This window comes from Hipposideros armiger, unplaced genomic scaffold (assembly GCF_001890085.2).
Source record: "Hipposideros armiger isolate ML-2016 unplaced genomic scaffold, ASM189008v1 scaffold_50, whole genome shotgun sequence".
Lineage (NCBI taxonomy): Eukaryota > Metazoa > Chordata > Mammalia > Chiroptera > Hipposideridae > Hipposideros > Hipposideros armiger.
In genome coordinates this window covers 2,706,846-2,717,201 of record NW_017731400.1, presented here as the reverse complement: position 1 = coordinate 2,717,201, position 10,356 = coordinate 2,706,846, and positions in this window count along the sequence as shown.

Here is a 10,356-nt window from a genome sequence, read left to right as displayed (position 1 = left end):
CCCCCCCCCCCCCCCCTGCCGCCAGAGGTGATGTGGAGTGACGGGCGCTCGGAAATGACCTGAGAACCAGGTTGGAAGAAGCCACACCAGCGGGGGCGACAAGGACGCGGACTGGAAGGGGGCGAATAATAAACTGAGATGCATTTGCACGTTGGGGAGAAGGTGGCGGCGGCTCGGGGCCCCTGTCTTCCACGTGGATGAAATAAGCGAGGGGACCTCCCGGACCCGCGGGAGGAGAGGCGACTGTTGGATGTGGTCCCGGGTAGTGGAGGGCGAGTGGTTTCGGGGGAAAAAAAAAGGTTTTTTCTTCTCTTAATCGGAATCGTGATGGTGTTGGATTATTTCACTGGTGGGGTTACTATAGCATGTTCTCCTGTCTATCTTTTAAAGATTTCTGTATGAGACTGTTGAGCAGTTTTTAAAATAGGGTAGGATAATATAAAAAGCAGATAGATGGCGCTCTGTTTGATTCCTACAACAAAATTATCACCAGCTTTTTTTCATTCTTAACTCTTTAAAGGATTCAAACGCAACTCAAATCTGTGCTGGACTTTAAAAAACAATTCAGGACCAAATTTTTTCTCAGTGTGTATGTGTTTATTCCTTCTAGGTGTAAATGAGAAGACGTGTTTTTTTCCCTCACCGATGCTCCATCCTCGTATTTCTTTTTCTTGTAAATGTAATCAGATGCCATTTTATATGTGGACGTATTTATACTGGCCAAACATTTTTTCTTATTTTGTCCCTTTTTTTCTTATTTTTCGTTCTTTTTACTTAATTCTTCCTTTTTTTTTTTCTTTTTCTTTTTTCTTTTTTTCTGGTTTTTTTTTTTTTGGTAGTTGTTGTTACCCACGCCATTTTACGTCTCCTTCACTGAAGGGCTAGAGTTTTAACTTTTAATTTTTTATATTTAAATGTAGACTTTTGACACTTTTAAAAAAACAAAAAAAGACAAGAGAGATGAAAACGTTTGATTATTTTCTCAGTGTATTTTTGTAAAAAATATATAAAGGGGGTGTTAATCGGTGTAAATCGCTGTTTGGATTTCCTGATTTTATAATAGGGCGGCTGGTTAATATCTCACAGTTTAAAAAATCAGCCCCTAATTTCTCCATGTTTACACTTCAATCTGCAGGCTTCTTAAAGTGACAGTATCCCTTAACCTGCCACCAGTGTCCACTCTTCCACCCCAAGTCTTATGAAAAGGGGAGGAGAATTAGCCAAACACTGTATTCTTTTAAGAACAACACATTTTTTAAAAAACAAAATACTGTTCTGTCCAGAGGCTTTAAAACTGGTGCATTTACAGCAAAAAGGGATCCTGTAGCTTTAATTGTAAACCACATCTTTTTTGCACTTTTTTTATAAGCAAAAACGTGCCGTTTAAACCACTGGATCTATCTAAATGCCGATTTGAGTTCGCGACACTATGTACTGCATTTTTCATTCTTGTATTTGACTATTTAATCCTTTCTACTTGTCGCTAAATATAATTGTTTTAGTCTTATGGCATGATGATAGCATATGTGTTCAGGTTTATAGCTGTTGTGTTTAAAGATTGAAAAAAGTGGAAAACATCTTTGTACATTTAAGTCTGTATTATAATAAGCAAAAAGATTGTGTGTATGTATGTTTAATATAACATGACAGGCACTAGGACGTCTGCCTTTTAAGGCAGTTCCGTTAAGGGTTTTTGTTTTTAAACTTTTTTTTGCCATCCATCCTGTGCAATATGCCGTGTAGAATATTTGTCTTAAAATTCAAGGCCACAAAAACAATGTTTGGGGGGAAAAAAAAGAAAAAAATCATGCCAGCTAATCATGTCAAGTTCACTGCCTGTCAGATTGTTGATATATACCTTCTGTAAATAACTTTTTTTGAGAAGGAAATAAAATCAGCTGGAACTGAACCCTAAATCTTGACTTTTGTCATTATTATGCCCGAAGCCTAAGATAGGGAGGGCCCTACAATGTGTAGAAACTACACCATCTGCCTTAGCATTGAAACAAGTTCTCAGAGAGGAGCCTGTTAAATGCCATCTTATTGAGGAATACTAAGTTCCTCTCAGCCAAACTTGGCAGGCCTTGAGCCTGAAATGATGGCGTCAGCTGAATATGTGTCAACTCTATCCGCTTTCTAGGAATTTTCTGAGTTTATCACATTAAAAAAAAATAAAAAGCCCTTTGTCTTGAAATTTTAAAAAGAGGAGGAGGGGCAAGGTGGACAGAATTCTTTAAAGATGAAACTAGCTAGCTGATCTCTTTGAAACTTTTATTTTCCTACAGCTGCTTTTTCCTTAACGTGCCCATAATTAGCATCTAATAGTGGCTAGAATTGTTTTCCACAGATTAAGAACAAATAAGCCTGTTCCATTATCAATATATTGTGGAGGAGAAAGCCTTTACCAGTTATAAAATGTAAATGTTGTATAAACTTTTTCCTTAAAAGCAGAAAGGTTTATGTGGTGCTTAAAATCTCAATTTTTGCCATGCCTAATGGTTATTAATGTCAATAAAGGGCACCGATAAGAATGACCTAGAGAAGCTGGCTCGGTGGAGGCTGGGAGGACAGCTCTCCGTCTCTCAATCCGTGATCAGCACACATTCAGCTAGTGGCAAGTTGGACTTTCTATAAGCATCAGGCCCAGAAGCATTATTGAGACCTACGCACAAGGAGAAAAAGTGTCTTTGGATTTCCTAAGGCCCGTTAGTATTTATTTGGTTTGGAATCTACAACATGCTGAGGAGCATTATTTCCTCTTTATTTTGAGGGCTAAGAATTGCCATTCACAAAACCTATCACTTTGCAAATGTTCGTTAATTAAAAATATGTGCTTTATATGTCTTCTAGCTTTTTGCACTGGAGAGGAAGGGTTAATAAACAGACGTGTTTGGAAATAATCCTTTAGTCATTGGATTGCTTGTTGGTAAGGCTTGTCCATTCTGGAAGGATTTTTGGAGCCTGTAGTCCAAAACAAGCAATTTTTTTTTTCAATGAAAAGCAGTAATTTCCCCCCTCCAAAATAATAGAACTGTTGTGTTTCAATATAATTTCATCCTTTGAAGATCATTGTGTCTACTAGTTTCCAAATTTTTCTTTCATGTATTTACTAATATATTTGATTTTAATTGCATTTGTGTTCTACAATTGTAATATCTCATTTTTTAAAAGGAACTTAAAACAACATGGTGTCTTAAGTCTATTCAAAGACCTCCACAAAAGGAAGAGCTCTTCTATAAAGTGCTTAAGTTTAATTTTTGTTCATTGTAGTGATAATTTGATGGTTTAGTTTTTCAGATCCAAAGTAGCAAAACCTTGACATAAATCTATATGATGCATTTTTTAAGGTATATTTTATTTTTAGGGTTCTCCTGATAGAACTATGTTTATTCTCCCTTGACTGTCCACGTAAGGGTGGATGCTTTATAAATATTTTCTTTCAGAATCTTGATACTGTTGCTTTAAAAATAAAAGCTTAAATGTGTGTGTGTCCTTCCTTAGGAGGTGATAGAATAAATGTAAGAAACAGCCTTGTACTTTCTTGCCTCTGAATCAATTTTCATTCCTAAGAGATACGTGTTAGGTGGCACAAGGCATAATAAACCTGAGAAACCAAACAGTTTAGTATGACTTTTTCTTTCAGATGATTTGGATCAATAGAAAATAATAAATTTCAGATTTTCTTTTAAGAATATCAAGCCATCTTTCTTTAAAGGTGCTGCTTCTGGCCCTGTGCTCCATCAGAATTGTGCATCAGTATTACTTAAGCAAGCCTTATCAATTCCTAGTTGAATACCTGTAAGGGCCAAGAGAGAAAGAGCATGTAAGCTGGTGGGGAAGGCTGAGTCCCTAAAAGGGCTTTCCTGGATCTGTGCTCACTGCTCTGAGGTGCTGGGATCCGGGTGCTGGAGACATAAAAGAATTCTGAAGAAAAGGAGAAAGGCGAGGGAAGTGGACATCAACATTTATCAAGTACCGTATTTCCTTTGTTTATAGAGTGCGCATGAATTAGAAAACATGGCTTGGGGAACGCTAGGGGTCAGAATGTTTAATCATAAATTGAAACTAATTTGAGGATCCTAAGGAGGTATTTGCAAAGATTCATGTGTCGAAAAAAAAAAAATTGCTAGGACTACAAATCCATCTTACCCATTTGGATTTCCCAGGGTGGAAGGTTTATGCTTTATTTTTCTCAGGTGGTTTTAGTTTTATGCCCTTTTTTCTCTTTTGAGGCCTCTACAGTACTTTTCCAACCCATGTTTACTAATGTTTACCCCTACCCCTCTTGATTCATCCTGGAAAATTTCTCCATGTACATTTCTGTGTCTTCATTCTATCATTTGAAAGATAGGGGCGGTGGGGGGAGGGGAGCAGCATCTCCAGGCATCTGCATGCTGTCAGACTTGGCTAAAAATCTACCAGATTACCCTTTGCGTGAAATTCACATGCTGCCATTCAAGGCCCTGCACACAGTGATTTTAGCCCATCTCCCCAATTCTCCAAAACTCAATACTATATAGCCAAATTGGTCTCTCCCATTAGACTGGAGTTCTTAGAGAACAGGAACTAGGCCTTAAATACTCCTTGCTTCCCCAAATTTGCTTTTCTGTTTCGTTGCATATAATACATGTTTAATTCTCATTTGTTGACTTTATATTTACATTGTTTCAGAGGTGACTTAAGAGCTTCCAAAATGCTTTTGCATATTATGCTGCCTGTATTATTGCAGCTGTAGTAAATTGGAACCTTGGATTTAGTGAAAAGTGGCTCTTAGACCAACTAGTTGCGAAGGACCTTGACCTTGGTCAAATTTCTTAGCCTCTTTAAGCCTCAGTGTTCTAAACTGTTAAATAGAAAGACTGCTTTCTAACGCATGGTGCTATTGTGAGACTTGAGTGAAATTACGCATGTACAATGCCTGGCCTACTATATGGGCTTATGAAATGCTAGTTTCTTACCTCATGGAATGTTGCACAAAGGTGATGCATGTACAAGCCTAGCACAGTGGAAGCAGCATAGAAGACAGTTCTGAACAAGTCCCTGGAATCTGTGTCTCCCAGTCTGGGACATGAACCCTCACATTAGAATTACCTGGAGATTCTTGTTAGGGGCAGAGATTATAAAGATTAGCACAAACTCTGGGGTTGGGGACCTAATAAATCCCCCTCCCATATATTTACAATGCTCACTGAGGTGGGAGACTCACTGCCCCATGGTATTTTTGCATATTCACCTAATACATATGCAGCAAGGGATTATTACCCCCTTTTTGTTACATGGAGAAATGGAGCTGAGAATGGTTCAGTGACTGGTCTGAGGTCATGAGGTCAGAAGTGAGAGAAAGGGCACCCCCTGTCTCTTGCTCTCTAGTCTGAATTTCCATAAATAGATGTCTTCTACACTTCAGTAATAGAGATACAGACTTACCAAGCAAGGCCTTTGGCCCATGGGTGAGGGCTAGTAGTCCTCGGAGTTCCTTCAGCCCTCCGACTCCCTATTTCTATCCATTTCCCAAGGACACCCTCCTACCATCCTTACTGAGAGAGTAAGAGTAAGCGATTAACTGGGTTGAAAAAAATATATATATATATACATATGTGTATATATATATGTATATATATGTATGTATGTATGTATATTCTAGTTCAATGAATGTCTTCTAAGATAAAATATGAACTCGGACTGAGTTTTGGAAGAAGTAACTGAGTCAGAAGAGAGTAGAAACAGTATAACTATAGCAAGTGGAACTTCTGTTTGTTTAAGAGGCAGAGAAAGTGAGAAAATTGGAAATTATTTAGAGGACACATTCAGCCTTTACAGAGAGGCTACAACCTACCCATTATATCCTAATGAGATTGACCGTTGGCTACAGTTAACTTGAAGGGTTTTATGGTTTCCTGCATGTGTTGTTTTCCTTCTCAATGTGAAGAAGAAAAAGAAAAAAAAAGGTTCACATCACCAAACGGTATTTCCCAGGGGGCTGTTTGACCAGGCTGCTGCATTTTGGTTTGTGCTTTAGTTAACAATGTACCTCCATGTGTGTATGTCAGTGGATTCAGGTGATAATAAACTTAGCCCATTTTATTTTCTCCTGACAGTTTCAATTCAGGGCAATTGGTTTATGGAGCGCTGCCAAACAGGCTAGGCCTAAGTCAAGTCAGGGCAAGATGCTTCACGTAGGGCCTTCCCTTTATCCTGAAGATTTTTTGTTTAAGGACAAAGTTGTAACTCATTTGTACTCCAGTACACAGACTTGCTTTGCATCACACACAAGATGTTCAAATGATATTCCATTTGAGTTTTGGGGGGAGTTTTTTAAGGATAGGACTTAAGAGTAAAAACAAATGAAATGTCATTTACTTAGCCTGTTGGTTCTTTAGATATTTTCCCAAATACATAATTCTTCGGACTCGCTTTTGAACGTCGAATGAATGGGCTATTTCCTGACACACAGTGCAGTTGAAAGACAGAAGGCACATGAAAAAACCCTATTATTTCTAGTTGGCTCTCTGGGTAGCGGCTGCCCAGCAGTGTAGTGTGATGATTGGCTAAAAGTGCCTGGTGCCTGTAACTGCTTTCCTAAGAGTTGAGCAGCCCCGCCCGGTTTAACGATCAATTAGCTCCCCTTGTATGCGAGCTTAATTGCCACCTTCTTACCAGAGCTTGTCCTAACTTCCCGAGCTCCATCACCTAAAACCTGTGAAAACAGTCTCTTCTGGAACTGCTGACCTTCAGTCTTGGCCTCTGCTGTCTCCCTCCCCTTTCCCTCACTCCGGTTGTGGGCCTTTTATCTCTCTTGTTTGCCAATCCCCTCAGACTTTGAATAATTTATTTGAAGTTCCTGGGATCTTGTGGGGCCTTAGTCTCAAAACACATGGCACTTTGTTCCTCACCTGGCAGCAGTAGGTTCAGAAGCCTGTCTGTGAAAGAAGTGGTGTAAGTACATTTGGGAATTTGCTAACAGCTTTAATTTTGGGGTGAGCACCTCATGAATCCAAAAATTAGAGGGAAAAGACAAAAACTGTGTGGGGTGGGGGAGAGGCGTTGTTGAGGGTGAAAAGTATTTTGCATTTCCCAAATAGTGTTGCCCAAAGACTGTTCCCAAATAGTAGTCTCTCAAGATATTACTAGGTGTTCTGTGAACAAATATCTGGTGGTCAAGTAAATTAAAGAAATGCTAGTTAAGGAGATTTCCAACTTTTATGGCTATAACAGTGCATTTTTATACGTGTCTGTGCAAACATGTGAGAGTTTTCTTGAGTAGCTCCTAGAGGTGGAATTGCTTGGCCCTAGTGTTATAGACATAGGTTTGTAACTGTTTTATACCCTGGAGCTGGTTAGGAAAAGTGATTGTTGGGGAGAAAAAATAGTGATAGGTCTAAGAGAACTAAAATTAAAAAAAATTAAAAATCAAACTTTGAAACAATTTTACCCCCCAAAGAGGGTGAATAGATGATGTTAGCATGTACATAGACACATGTGCAAGTCATTCTGAGATCATTTTTCTATCCTAAGTCTCTGATTACATATATGATTTAAAAAACAGAACAGAAATGGCCTTGGACCCCTGCATGGTGACAAAGTATATAGGGATTTTAGTGCTACTGAAATGAACATGAAGACAGGGATCAATTCTTTGGTGTTTTTCTTCTTTCATGAAGCTGATTCTCATTACTGTGTTATTGGCTTTACTTGTGTTAGGCTCTGTAATTGCAAAAAACAGAGACTCAAATAACCTGAGATCAAGGGACTTTATTGCAAAGAAATACACGACTACAAGGGAACTAGAAATTTCATGAGAGTTCTGGGATAAATACACTTCAAAATCCATGGCCCTAGTGAGCAGGTAAATCAGTTGCCTAATTTAGTATCAAGACCATGCAGCTATTAACTAGACCAGGTATTCTCTTGGTTTTCCTGTGTCTTGACTTTCTCCCAATTCTTGATTCTTTTCTCCATATTTTATCCTTCAAATTCCCTTTCAAGATAGCATTTCCATGTCCAGTTACCTCATCAATCACTTGCCAGGCAATACATTGGTTGCTTCTGAGGATGCGCCTACTTCTGTACCAGCCATTGAGTATATACCCACTGATTAGCTGAGTATATTCTTCACTCTCCCATTCCTCATTTTTGCCTTCGCTCCTGGGGCCTGAAAGCCGTCTCACTTCCTCTTCCGTTCTTCCGTTGGGCTCCCTGTACTCAGGAGTATAAGCCTAAGGTCTATGGCACATCTACCCGTCTCCCTCCTCTATCCACAATATCCTCACTTAAACAGTTTGGTTTTATCTATTTAATATAACTGATTTTTCCCCCCTGTGGCCCTAATTTTGACACTAAGGTGTAGAGATATAAACAGCAGGGATTACGTATACCCCACCCTAAAGAGAGTGCCCAATATTGGGGGCCAAAGCCCCTACCCAATCCAGAGCAGAACTGACGCTAATATAATTGATAGTCTCCTCACCTAAGTCCAAATAAGGAGATGACTCTAGAAAGAGAAGGAAGAGAGTCAAAGAGTCATGAAACATCCTTGAGGGGAGCACAGCCGATCCTCACCCCATTCAACAGTCAAGTGATAAGGAAGTGCTGAGGGATTCTCCCAGAGACTAGTGTGCCTCTAAGAAGGGAGACTGGATACTATTTGGTCATCTGCTTAGGCAGCTGAGTTGTTGTGCAGCGGTGAGGGGGTGGGGAGCAGGGAGAAAGGGGAGCGGGAGAGACAGAGAGAGAGCCCACTGGGGGGCCTGTTTGTTGATTCCCTGACTTTTACCATTTGATACAGAAAGGACATGAGTTTCCACAGGTCAAGTACAAACTGAAGTAGGAATCTGAGAAGTCTGTGGGTAGTACTTTGGGGAACAGGAATTAGAGTGGTAAGGAAGAATTCAAGAAAGGGGGAATGGTGCTGTCAGAAGAACCCACATGTGTGCTCTTGGGAAAACCAGCGTTTGGATACCTGCCCCTCCGAAGGCTAGCAATGACCAGTAGGTGTTCGCTGGAGAATCAAGACCGAGGCAGGACTACAGCAGTCAGCAGTGGCCAGTTCAGTAATGGGGTATTTGTGTTGTTTCTTCTCCTTGCCCTCTCTCTCTCCAACACACTGGACGAGCTAAGTTTTGAAGTGGCGTGGGGAGAAAGTATTTTTCCATTTCAAGCTACCCAAGTGGACTCTGGAGAAAAGGAGAACAGATATAAGTCAAGTTGGAGGGTAAATGTTAAAATTGTATTGACTTTTTAATAATTGGAAGTGACCAGAAAGTTATGGACTTATACCACACTGTCATTAGCTGCTCTATTCCCCCCCCCCCCCGGCACCACGATGCCAGTCGTACCACACTATATTCTACTGGTGGAACATCCATGTGGCAAATTGGCAAAAGGTATTTTGGGGTGAGCATAAGGGTACTTTATATGTAAATAAGGGAAGGAGTCCATCCTATCTAGTCATCATAAAGCCCAAGATTCACTACTGCCTTTCTCCTTTAAACAGATGTGCACATAAATATACAACCAGAACAGTTCCTCTTTCATCTATTTTACATACAAATTTCTGCTTAAAAAAATGAAAAAAAAATACAACCACTGCTTTATGGTATGATCACAGAGTCGCTGATTATAGGACTTGAAGCTTTTTAGATTACAAAGAAACTTTAGAGGCCATTTGACCCATTCTTTAGATGGATCCTACCAATCCCCCAAACCTCACATAACGTTGGAAAGCAGTCCGTGCTCCCACATTATTATTATCAAAATTGTTAATAAAATCCATGTCCCCTCCAAACAAAATAAAGCCCAGTGTCTTCCCATTAGGACTACAGTTAAGCAGGCATTAGAACATCGATATGATTGCAACTTTTTAATTAAATAATCCTCAGTTGCTTAACTACTAGACATGTTTACATTTTAAAAAGAAGATACTAGTGAAGTTCAATAAAGCTGTTCATTTGTAGAAGGGTGGGTAGCTTGACAAAATGAAGTGAGGAGCTTCAGGAAACGGGGAAGGAGAGATCTTTCTTTAGCTGTAGGTTAGTATTTGGTCGTCATTTTGGCAGGCTCACCACTAATGGCCTTGGGAATCTGCAGGAGAGCAGAGTCCTCTAAGTTGTTTCAACTTCCCCCAGTTAATTCCTTTCCTCTTCCAAACCCACATGTTCTCTAAGAGTGGGAAGGTGTTAAAGGCTATGTTTCAAATGTTGCAGGTCCAAATGCCTGTTACTCACAAAACTGGCTTAAAGGACTTCTTGATAAACCACAAGCATGTTATAAATGAAACCTAGCCCCAAATATTTAGGGAGTGGAGAAATCCAAGGTATTCCTATTTCCTCCATGCCCATTTGTAAGAAGACAGACCTT